General features: G+C 40.5%; 1 protein-coding gene and 1 long non-coding RNA gene across 2 annotated transcripts in view; one reads left to right on the forward strand and one right to left on the reverse strand.

Moving 5' to 3' along the window:
• Positions 1-12,415, forward strand: part of SCFD2 (sec1 family domain containing 2) — a 195,733-nt gene that overhangs the window by 145,915 nt on the left and 37,403 nt on the right.
• LOC120409906 lies at positions 124-8,099 on the reverse strand. Its single transcript, XR_005601767.1, has 3 exons — positions 7,772-8,099; positions 5,710-6,193; positions 124-4,834 (listed from the first exon to the last, which is right to left on the reverse strand). It is a non-coding gene; the product is annotated as an uncharacterized LOC120409906 (long non-coding RNA).

Below are 12,415 nucleotides of genomic sequence, written 5' to 3' on the forward strand. Positions count from 1 at the left end.
AATACTGGCTCCTATTTCCCTTTGCTTTTGGGCAGGACTTTTTTTTTTTTTTTTTTTTTTTTTTTTTTTTTTTTTTTTTGGAGGGGGTGTGTGTAAAGATTAAAAGTCCTGCTGCACATTAAAAGTTCTTTAATATTTGCTCAGTAGTGTGCTATCCCCTAATAAAGCCTCTGCAAGCTGTAAATCATGGCCACTATGTCACTGTTTTGATTGGAAGCAAGAGCTGTACCATGACAAATCTCTAGGGACAGCAAACTTCTGCAGCTGTGGAAAGTTGGAACTATTTGCTATTATTATGAAAGCAATCAGAATTTTTTTGTTGTTTTTTATGTGAAGTTGTAGTGAAATTCATAAGGTGCACAGGGATGTAGTATGAAGATTTTACAACAAGCATGGCCTGTAATAGTGTTTCAGTAATAGAAATTAAGTTGTCCTAAGTGTCAAAGCAGAAAATGTGAAATTATAGCCCCTTTCTCACATCTTCCATCGTCCATCTTAGGAAAAATTATGTGTGAGTAATCATAAAATATTTCTAAGTCTAAAACAACAGACAAGCATTTGGGGCTTCAGTAAAATGTCTTCCTGTTGAATGTAAAGAGGTGTTGTCCTTCTAGAAACATGCTGGTAATTTTTATCATCATTTTGTTTTCATGATGGTGTTTTGAATGTGTTTTGATTTTTAACTTCTGAACTACAGCCAGTATAAATGGAGCCTTAGGACAGAAATGTTAACTTCTGCAGAAGTGCAATGTAAATACTTGAGTTAATTTATATACTGTTTATCACAGAGAGTTCTAGAGCTAGATGATAACTTTTCATTAGAATATTGTCTTTAACGTACTCTAGAGTGCTTCCCCAAGATTAAGTTGAATGACTGCAGAGGAAATAAATTTTTGACATATGCAAATTCTCCATCCATATGCACAGGCTTCTTGCAGGATTGATTGTATTAATATTCCCAGAGGCCCAAATCATATGTTAGGCCTTGATTAATTAATCACATAGTCACACTGGGATTTTTCCTAACAGTAAATCTGGCACACTGGTATATTCAGTTCGAAGGAGGGAAGAGTAGAGGAATGTGAAAGATAGCATGCTCATTGACATGTGGCTTACGCTAGCGATTAGGAATCAAAATGAAATATGGATGTGGAAAAAATAATTCCTGTTGGACTGAAAGATGGCCTGGTCATATTTTGACATCTGAAATCAGCCTTTGCATTTACTGCAACAGCATCCTGTACAGTAGCCCGTCTCAAATCCTTGGTAATGTAGGACTGGTTATAACATATAACATGGATATAATATTTAATATCTAATAAATAACTTACATGTGTTGTTTGGAAAACAAAACAAAATCTTTTCACCTTTGGAAGAAATGGGTAAACATTGAATAAGCAAGCAGATAAGTAAGCTTTATTGCTGTAATCTCTTTAGTAAATGAATAGTTACTCAGCATAAATAGCAGTGCTGGGTTTCTGCAGGGCTGATGCTTCTTGCCATTGCTATTTTGAAAGTCTTATAGCTACAGCCTGCAATCTGCCTGGCTTTATTCAGGATTATTCATAGCTCAGCTTTCATAATTATTAAATGAACCAAATTTACTTACCTCCTTATTCAGATACAGATCTATTTTAAAATTCCTATGGAAAGAAATGCTTTCTAGTAACAAACTCACCTCATTAGTCGTAAGTCTTGCTAAGAAGCAGTAAAAGGTGGTGGTATGTTTGGTAAGTGTGCCTGGAGGGATCACATGTTGAATGTGACTCTCATACTTTGTTCCCAGGTAGGTCCCTTTACACCTCTCTGATTAGTTTAAAGTGGCTGTGAATGAGCATAGATCAAACTTTAGGCCCTTTTTCCTTCAACTCTCATTAAAAAGATCTGGCAGAAGGCAAATCAGGTGTGTGATATTTTAAAATGTGCAGTAAAAGCATAAATTGGGTAAAGCACACAGTGCCTCTGTGAAAGTCTTTTCTTTCTCCCAGATATGTCAATTCAGAGGCAAGCCAACAGGCCGGCACGAGGCCACCCAGTGCGTATAACAGCACCACCGGGATTAGAGCTCAGGAGCTGGTTTTGTGCAACCCACTAATCTGCTGTTTCATGTGACTCCCTTTGAGTGCAAACCACGCAGCCACATACCTGGATTGCTCAACTGCTCATACAGAGGTTGAGGGATGAATCTACCCTTCCTGGCTGTGAGTGATCACAAGCAAGCCCCATCCCACCATCTAATTTGCAGTATTGGCACACAGCTGATATGAAGTATGGGGTTTTCCTCACATAGTCCATCTCTGAACCTTTCCTGCACTGCCCTGTGTTTTAGCCCAGTGTAGAAACTCCACCCGAGACGTGTTGCAGTGTCACCAGGCAACTGCAGCTAGGCAGGATTTGCTGTGCTCTTTAGGCATCCACAGTCTTCTGCAAATACATCAAACAAGTGAGCTTCCACTTACCCATGTTTACCACTCTCCATCCTAGGGAGACCAATGATATAAAAATCTCCTTGATGGCTCTGTTTCAGTGAATGTCAAACAGGAAGAGAAAGACCCCACAACCTTTCTGAGGAATTACTTACAAGACAGTTGTTTTTATACGGTACCAAAGTGAATATTGAAAAAAAAAGTCCCATTTCTGGATGTCCTTGTGTAGCCTCAACCATCTCTGTGTAGACAGTTATTTTCTCTCACAGTCATTTTTAGAGCCTGGATTGCTTGTTTTTTCTTTATATCCATCCCTTCCAATTCTGCATATCACAGTGGAATCTTACAAAAGAGTCAGGTTGGATGTGCTGATGGTTTTCCTAAAACATTCCTATGATGTGAAAGTTAAATCCCTAACTTTGCGTGCCAGATAGAAATATAACCTGCTGGTCCTTCTCCATTTAGAACTTCCTTTGCCAGCTAGCATACTTTGCCTCCTTCTTCTTGAAGTATGTTGTGAAAGGCCACCATTCTAGCAGTGTGGCATATATTTAGTAAGACCTGAATGCATGAAATAAAGAATGAATATGTTGATGTTACTCATTCATGATTTCATATAGTAGCCCAAATATTATGTCATGTACAAAATTCTTCAACAAAATATTAGGGGCCCAAATCAGCATAGTCTTAGAAGTCACTCTAAGAATATCTAATCAGAGAAAACAGTAAAATATGATGCATTGCAGTACCTAGCCTTTTTAGTTCAAACAGACAACCTAGTAATATTATGTGCTTATTTTGTATTGAATTTGTTTGTTAATTGATTTTGTATTGAATGTATTCATTTATTCACCTTCTGTTGGTGGAAGAGTAAAATACAGTGACGCTTTCTGACAGTACTTTTTCCTCTCTTGTAACGCCCAGCCTTTTGGAGAGCTGTATATTGCTTAGTGCAGCTGTCACATCATCCTCACTGCATGCACATTTTGCAAAATAAAACCAAATTCTCATCTGTCCTATTTGGACAGGGAATATATTTCACCTGAAGTATAGGAAATCTGCTGTATGTCCAAATTGTAGTAAAGCTCTTCAGCTATGTGGCAGAATCAGTTTTCCTTTGTGTTTTTATAAATAATACTAACTTCAGCACCAAAGTTCTCCAGTTGCAAGAATATTTTTTGCAGGATTCAGTTTGGACAAAATCCTGTGTTAGTCTTCTGGGTCAGACTGATTGTTTCCTGTTGCCATTTCATCCTTTACCAAGCACCATCTGTAAGGCATAACCATATGTAGTGTGGTGTTTCCCTCTGTGGCTAAAAACTAAATATCTAGGTATGCCTTCTCTTTATTGAAGAGTATAGCAATCACAGCATCTAATTAAAGGACAACACAATTACTGTTTAGATGTCTAAGAAGATACTCAGAATCAATTGAAGCTATTTTGGACTTGTTATACTGCGCAGTTACCTAAACAAATAGGGTTCCCCTTTCTTCTTATTCACTGCCCTCTATTGCAAACCACCTTGAAAATCTAGCCAAGGTTACCCTTGTGGCTTGTATCATCTTTTCATCCAGTATAATTTTAAAAGTTACCATTTTCAATGTGATCAGTATTTTTTTTTCTCTTGGTGAATTTGATCATAGATACATTAGTACTTAAATGTCAGAAGGTGTCTTTCTGTGGGGTTGGGTTTCTTTGGTTTAGCTTCTTTTTAAAGTGGTGTCATTTCCTTTTCATTTTCCCCCATCTCTTTCCCAAAGGAATTAGCAACAACTCCCTTTGAGAAAAAACAGGACTGAGGAAGAAAAGTACTTTTGATGATTAAGGCCCTTCTATTCAAACAGTTCCTGCCTACACTATGGAATCCATAGATACTGGAGATATAAAGGAGAGGGTTAGAAGATAACTAAGACCCCTCAGGCTCGGTATGTAATCAAAGAAGTATTGTTTGTGGATGACTTAAGGGGAAGTGGAGTTGCTAACATTTTGGCCCTGATCCAGGTACCGCTGGAATTGATGGCAGAATTCCCACTGACTTCAGGAGAAGGGAGAGCAGGTCTTTTGTCTGGTAGGGACAAGCTTATGAAAACACAACAGGAAAGATGACAACCATGCAAATTGGGAAAGACAACTGCCTAGAGATTTCTTATTTAAAGGACATCTCTGCCTGGTTAAGTGAGCTTGATAGGAGAGAGATGTTTCCTCTCCAGTCCCCGGGCAGTGCCCAACTCAGTCAGCAGCACCTTTTGGTGGAGGCAGGATGATGCTGTACAGATAAGAGCAATTCCAGGAATACAGTTCTGTATCTTGCCAGACGAAGTGGTAAGAGCAGCTGAAAATTAGCTAATAGCATAAGTGCAGTTGTGCTGTGCAGGAACAAAGAGCTGGGTATCCTGGCCATCTGTTCCTGTAGAGGATTAAAAAACAGCAGCATAGGTCGTGTAGAGCACATGCCTCCTTTGGTACAACAACATCCCACCTTTCCTAAGTCAGTAATGTGGCTATTATTTACTTTTCAGAATATTGTAGACCTGTGCGCAAACAGTTGAAGTCTGAACTCCAGGCCTAGCATCTCCCATATTTATGTTAACAGCTCTGCAAGTGAGTAGATGTACTTCAGTAGCTGTACTGCAGGGCACCTCTTTCAGGGTCAGCCACTGAAAAAGGTGCTCTCTGCCTTTCTCCTGCTGTCACTATTTTGTGAGTGATCAGAGGCACGTCTCAGGGCTAGTAGGTCATTTTTCTGGGTGTTTGCAGTTCAGGCATTAGAAGGGTGGTGTTGGACTCTGGCTTCTGGTTGGGTTTAGGCCTCTTGAAATTGCGCAGTTTCCCTAAAAAGCAATGACATCTGTGACTGGCATTCCTTGGAGTGGATACTCCAAGCTCAGATACCTTAAACTTGATTAGGAATCAGCACTGGGAGAACTGGCAATATCCATAGAGAGAAAATTAAACCTTTAGGAAAGTCTGAGAAGGAAAATAAATATGCAAGGTACAGAAACCAGGGAAAAAAGGATAGAGTAAAAGAGAGATTTGACAACTGTTCAGGGACCTACAAAAGGGGCCACATCTGTACTGGCACTATCCCAAGCCATGAACAGGTCTGACAACCACAGAAGAAGCTTTCCCCATGCAAAGATTGGAGAGGTGTTTGGTGGAAAGGGTGCAGTGAAAACTAGCTGCACTTTCCTTTGCCTTGTGTTCATATGGTTCCCATTTATTGGGTGGAATTGGATATCTGCAGACTTGCCTCTCTCCGAGGAAAGAGATCGTCTTACTTACTGTAAAAGTCTTGGGGGCGTTTTTGCTTGAGAAGGGAGCTTTGGCCTTGACTTGTGAAATGCTGCACAGTGCACAACAGGAACTGCAAGGTGGTTTTGCTTCAGTGCAAGTGTGAATGAAGGGCATATGTGGACACAAATATCGTTCAGCTGCTGGAGCAGTCTTCAGTGAGCAGAAACAGTCTGGTGCTCTGATATCCACTTGGTAGCTTTGTCAAAATAGGGTCAGAAACACAAGAGGGATGTGGGAAGAATTCATTTCATTAAGGATTCGGGGCATGAAAATAAGACCATTTTATATCAGCCTTTCTCAGGTCCAAGCTTTTGGAAGAAATGAGCCTGGTGCCACTCAGTGCTGGTACAGGCAGGGTCAGTGTCAGTCGTAATTCTTTCCTCTCTCATCCCTCTTCCACTTGCCCCATGTCCACATCCATCAGGTTTTGGTCTTCCACTTCAAACTCCAGCAGCTGAGTTGAAGCTACTACCTGAGAAGAAAAATAAGTTGGTATCCCTTGTGGCGGGGAAAAGAGGCTGAAAACATGAACCGGAGATGTGCTAAAGCCAACAAAAGAATTCAAAATTTAAATTGCACATGGATTTTTGAAGCCTTTTTCCCCATTTTTGAATGCTAGTTCAAAAATAACTGAATAACTCAGATGAATAAAATTATGCAGACAATTCTCCCTGCCAGTATTAAGCAAAGTAAAGCTCTAATGTTATTTATTTAGTGCAGAGAGTTTGGAGGAACAAACAGTTAAGTGAAGGATACCATTTAGCTGTAGTCAAAGACTGCCTGTGTCAGGGGTAAAATGGAAGGCTTAAAAAAGTGATATCGTTTGTATACTGGGTGGAAGAAAGTCCCTTCTCCAAGCTTATTTCTCACTGTGCTAAACAATCACATCATTTTTATCTTCCTCAGATTAACCAGAACTGTCAGATTTAGTAACTTACTTTTTTTGTATTCCATTTTTGACAAAGTTACTCTTTAACTGAGCATTTCTCCAAAGTACACAACTATTTTTTTAATAAACTATCATCTCATAAACTCCCTTGAAAAATTTTCTTCATCAGGTGCTAAAACATAAATACTAATGGAAGAAAATTCTGATTGCATTCAGACTTGAGCAGTTTCAATTGACATTGCTCTGCTTTGGAGGTGTAATGCTCTGTAACAGACAAGGGAGCCAATAAACCAGTGTCTGATCAGTCCGTCTGGAGAGAAGAGTCGATGTGGCTTCTGCAGAATTAACTCTGACATGTAAGTGCTCAGCAAGTAGAGTAAGGAACGTGCCAGCAATCAACTGTCTTTGGCTGAGACCCTCTGGATAATATGCTTGCATTTCATCCACAACAATCACCCAAGGCTTGTACATAAACTGAATGGCCACAGGTCAGTATGGAAAATTTACTTACAGATTACTAACTAGTTACAAATTAGGACATTTTAGAAAACCCACAAGCAGGGTACCACAAATAGTCACAGACATTCAATGCGAGTGTGCTTCGATTTCTCCAGGCATGCTGAAGTGTGATATTACAGATTGACTTTGCCACTTCTCTCTCATTTGGACCATAGACCAAAGGGTTTACACCGAGTAGCAACTCAATTATGGTCCCAGGGGTGAATGAAATATGAGTGAGGAAGATAATATTAGAAAATTGCACCACCACTCTCAGATTTCTTTGGCTTTATTTTGACAGCTGAATTAACGTGAGTTATCTCTGCTCAAGTGAACTTCCCCCAGCGCAGTACAGCTTACTTGAGAACAGGCATCCTGTAAAATTATACTGGAGCACCACAAATGAATCCAGGGATCAACAATGTGCCTGTATAGCAGCACAGAGAGATTAACTTAGGAAAACTAAATATTTTGCCCCTTCGTTACAGCTTGACACAAATCACACAAGTTAAAAAGTACGATCACTTTTGAACTAATGTTTTTCTTTATGGTTGCAAGTCTGGTTAGGGTTGAAATTTTAGTTTTGGCTCAAAATTAATTCTATGCTGAAGATAAGTGCTTTGATTAGCAGTGTACAGAAAAGTATATTTTTGAAGCACTTACTTCAGTTTCCTTGTAAGGAATGTCCAAGCAGCTCTGGGACTCCAGTGGCTCCTGGGGTTTAATGTTTTGCCTCTCATTCATTCTGCTGAAGAACTGCTTTTGAAAGCAAAACTCACATCCCACATTCTTTGTTTACATGTATCTTGTTTTGCTCTGTAAAGAGAAAGGAAAGTTGTGTCTGGCAGACAAAATGAGACTGGAAAATTAGCAGGATACTTGAGAGTGATGTTAAAATTGCTTTCCTCAGCCAGAGCCCATGAGCACCTGGGTGCAGTCAAGGTAGGAGCACGTCTTGTTTTAAAGCATTATGGAGCCCCCAGGAGCATGTCTGACACACAGCGATGGAAATGGAAGGCCATGAACTTAGTGGAAGTTAAATTTGTTATTTTTGCTGTGTAGTTAATTTAACCTCCCCCCCCCCCCAAAAAAAAAAAAAAAAAAAAAAAACAAAACAAAACAAACCAAAATAAAAAAACCAAAAACCCTATCTTTGTTCTGGTAAAGCCTTGAATTTTCCAAATGAGACTTCCAAAAAGGAGGGACTCTTTATCTATGTGCTCTTCAGCGCTGGCAAAGCTGCTTGTTTCTCATAGCTAGAAAAAAGGCTTTTTTTCCTCGGGAGAAGTCCCAACTGCAGACAGCCTAATTTGTTCTTGGCACATCCTAGGATTTGTGTTGCTGTGGGAGTCAGAACTGTAATAATTCACAAATCTGTCTCCTGAGCTGGGCTCAATTAGTCAGTCTTCTTTTTTTTTTTTTTTTTTTTTAATTTTCCAGTTGCCTTTTGGGATAGGTAGAGCCTTCCCTGAGCAGAGCAGGGGGTCTTGGAGCATGTTGTGTGACACTATGCCTAGCAAGGCCATGGGAGAAGAGCAGAGACAGGACAACACTGTCTCTTCTTTCAGCAGGAATGGAAATGGGGCTTGGCAGGAGAAGCTGCTCATCCCCTCTGTGCCCTTGGTTGGTACAGGAAGAAATTGCACTTCCCTTGCTGACATTTAAAATGCTTTCTTCCATTCTTTACAAAATCTGCTGGAAATGAACCCTTTTTATTCAAGACTGGGGCTTCACTGCCCGTGTTTCCTCCTTGATAGACCTGGCAGAAGGCAGGCACAGAAATATAAATTCCTCCTGTCCAAGGAAGGTCCCATCCCAACATTTGGCGGGGCAGCTCCCAAAGGGACAGGAAGTTGAGGAGCACAGGCATGAAAGCTGCATCTTGTCAGAGGGCTGCTGTGAATTTTTGTGAGGTCTGGGGCAGATTATGTCATTGCTTCCTGCCTCAGTTTGCCTGGGCTGTGCATTAAGAATGGAAATACCCCCGGGTGGGAGCTAGATGCAGTGATTTGAGCTTCACAGTTCTGGGATCTGCAAGCTGCTCCTAAGTGTTTCAGGTGCCATTATTCATAAGCTACAGCTGTGTGCTTTAAAAACACTTAAGACTTGGCCATATCAAAATGGATGTTGACCAGCCACAGTAAAATATATACTTACCTAATCTCAAACCTGGATTTAAGCTTCCCAGCTACTTCTAGGTGTTAGAGCAAAGATAAGCAAGATAGCTGCTGAAAATATTTAAAATGGCAAGGAATTCCTCTCCTCTCCTCTCCTCTCCTCTCCTCTCCTCTCCTCTCCTCTCCTCTCCTCTCCTCTCCTCTCCTCTCCTCTCCTCTCCTCTCCTCTCCTCTCCTCTCCTCTCCTCTCCTCTCCTCTCCTCTCCTCTCCTCTCCTCTCCTCTCCTCTGTTCCCAGAAGCAAATGGACTATTTTTACTCCTTCCTTCTAAAAACATACACTTTTTGAGGAGAAATTGGATTAAAAATATTCCATTTTGACAGAATTGTGAGAATCTGAAGGACTTTTGCTTGCAACTTTCAACTAGAACTGTCTCTGACAGCTCCAGAGATAATGAAAGGCCACATTTCATGTAACTAAAGGTTCGTTACATGGCGAAATCCAGACCCTAGTGTCATCAAAAGCATGATGCGCTGACTTGTGCTAAGACCTGATATAGGAAATGTGGTTATGGGGTAGCTCAGGTGCATAGAGTCTTCCTAAAGGGAGTATGAATGTATATGCATTCTCTACCTCGTTCTGTGTTATGGGTTCAGGTCTTAGTCTGGTTGGGCTTTTTATGAAACGATGTGCAGTTGTGGAAGCGTGAAAGGAAATTCTCTTTAAGTAAGATATTTCACTGCTATTAAGCTGATAGGGGGGAAAGTCCACAAGATGCCAATATTTCTCCTTTGCTGCCATTAATGGTACAGCCACTAAAATCTTAAGCCACTGATATACATGGGTATTAAGAAATATCAGCTTTTATAACAGGAGGTGAAACCTCTTTGTTCAGTAATAATTTCATTTCTCAGTATTATTTATCTGTATGCATGTGCTTGCTGACATTAGAAAGGTAAGAAATCAAAGGTCAGACATTATATGAAACCTGTTTTCCATGTACATATATATAGAATCACAAAAGGATGGAATTGTTTCAATTGGAAAAGACCCTTAAGGTCATCAAGTCCAACCACTAACCCTGCACTGCCAAGTCCACCACTAAACCATGACCCTCAGTGCTACATCTACACATCATTTAAATAATCCCAGGGTGGTGACTCCACCACTTCTCTGGGCAGCCTGTTTCAATGTTTGACCATCCTTCAATAGAAGAACTTTTTCCTGATATCCAATCTAAATCTCCCCTGGCACTACTGAGGCCATTTTCTCTCATCCGGTCACTTGTTACCTGGGAATATTTAGTGATTCCCACCTGGCTACAACTTCTTTTCAGGCAGTTGTAGAGAGCAATAAGGTCTCCCCTGAGCCTCATTTTTTCTAGGATAAACAACCTCAGCTCTCTCAGCAGCTCCCCATAAGACCTGTGCTCCAGACCCTTCACCAGCTCTGTTGCCCTTCTCTGGACTCGCTCCAGCACCTCAATGTCTTTATTGCAGTGAGGGGCCCAGAGCTGAACACAGCACTCGAGGTATGGCCTCACCAGTGCAAAGTACAGGGGGACAATCACTGCTCTGGTCCTGCTGGCCACACCATTGCTGATCCAGGCCCGGATGCCATTGGCCTTCTTGGCCACCTGGGCACAGCTGGCTCATGTTCAGCTGCTATTGACCAGCACCCCCAGGTGCTTTTCTGCTGGGCAGCTTTCCAGCCACTCTGACCCAGCCTGTAGCACTGCCTGGCATGGTGTGACCCAAGTGCTGGACCCGATGCTTGGCCTTGCTGAACCTCATACAATCGGCCTCGGCCCATCAATCCAGCCTGTCCAGATCTCTCTGCAGAGCCTTCCTACCTTCCAGCAGATCAACACCCCCACCCAACTGGGTGTTGCCTGCAAACCTGTTGAGGGTGCCTTCTATCCTCTAATCTAGGTCTTTGGGAAATATTTTAAACAGAAATGGAAAGATATTAAACAGAATTGAAATATGCATATATAAAAAGTACTAGGCAAACAGAAATATTGTTTCAGGTTGTATGTTAACAGTTATTGAAAATATATGGACAAAGAGTTGCAAAATATTTTTTATTCAGAGTTCTGATAATTGTTTCCACTTAATGACATGGTTTAGACAAGTAGTTAGCCTTAAATATTGTATGCCAAGCAAGAATTGCCTATTGTGTCAATCAAAGTTTGCCAGTAGGTTAAACTCTGAAGTATACTTTGGGGACAGAGCCAATAGAGGGGAGCTTAGAGAATTGCATTTAACAAAGAAATGACAATCATTTAGAACAATACAGGTAAAGGTATAAAATGTAATTGGTAGGGACATTGTCTTTGAGTAGTAATAGACACCTGCTAGTGTAAACAGTCTGGGTAAATAGTGACTGTGGAATATTTGACTCATCAATGTTAATTCAGTAGAACATTCATGTTATATATGATACTGGGACTTTTATTTATTTGGAATGTCTTGCACATTACCATTAATTTTGTTTATTTATTGAGAGTTTTGCAAATATAGAGTAATAAGAAAACAACAGCAAGTAAATAAGTAGAAATTCAGTCAATACTATCCAGTGGAAATAATTGTAAAGGAAATTAAGAAGGAGCTTATGCAATAAAATGGTTGGAGGGAAGGAATAAAGGCATCAGAACTGATGAATTTGGTTTCCTATAGATTTATGTCTCAAGTGTACTAAAAATCTCCCCACAACTTGCACTTTTGTAGTTCAAACCTAGTAATGTGATGGGAAGCATTTTCATGTCATTATTTAAGAGGCATTTTTACTGAGGCAGAAGCTGTGAATTCAGTGTAACACAGCATAGGGAACAAAAGCTGATACATCAAAAATGCAGACATACAGCACACAGCAAAAGTAGCAAAGCTGAGTTCAAAATTCATGGCTGTTTTCATTTCCCATTTATTTAGGCATCTGGGCAGACACAGCACAATTTTTTGAAATTGTTTCTGGTTAGTTCAGCACATCCCTGTCTTAAATTCTCTCCTGGAGTGCAAGTCACACTGCCTGCAAAAGCTCTGTGAAGGAGAACTAATCAACTGTGAGCTCCCCTGTGGATGTGACCTCTGTCAACAAGCTGTTTATGATTCCCAGAATGGATTTAAATGGATACCAGTTCTTCCTCTGCTGTGAGAAGCTGTTGACATGGTTGCAGTTGATTAAAAAAAAA

The sequence above is a fragment of the Corvus cornix genome, chromosome 4, assembly GCF_000738735.6.
Source record: "Corvus cornix cornix isolate S_Up_H32 chromosome 4, ASM73873v5, whole genome shotgun sequence".
NCBI lineage: Eukaryota > Metazoa > Chordata > Aves > Passeriformes > Corvidae > Corvus > Corvus cornix.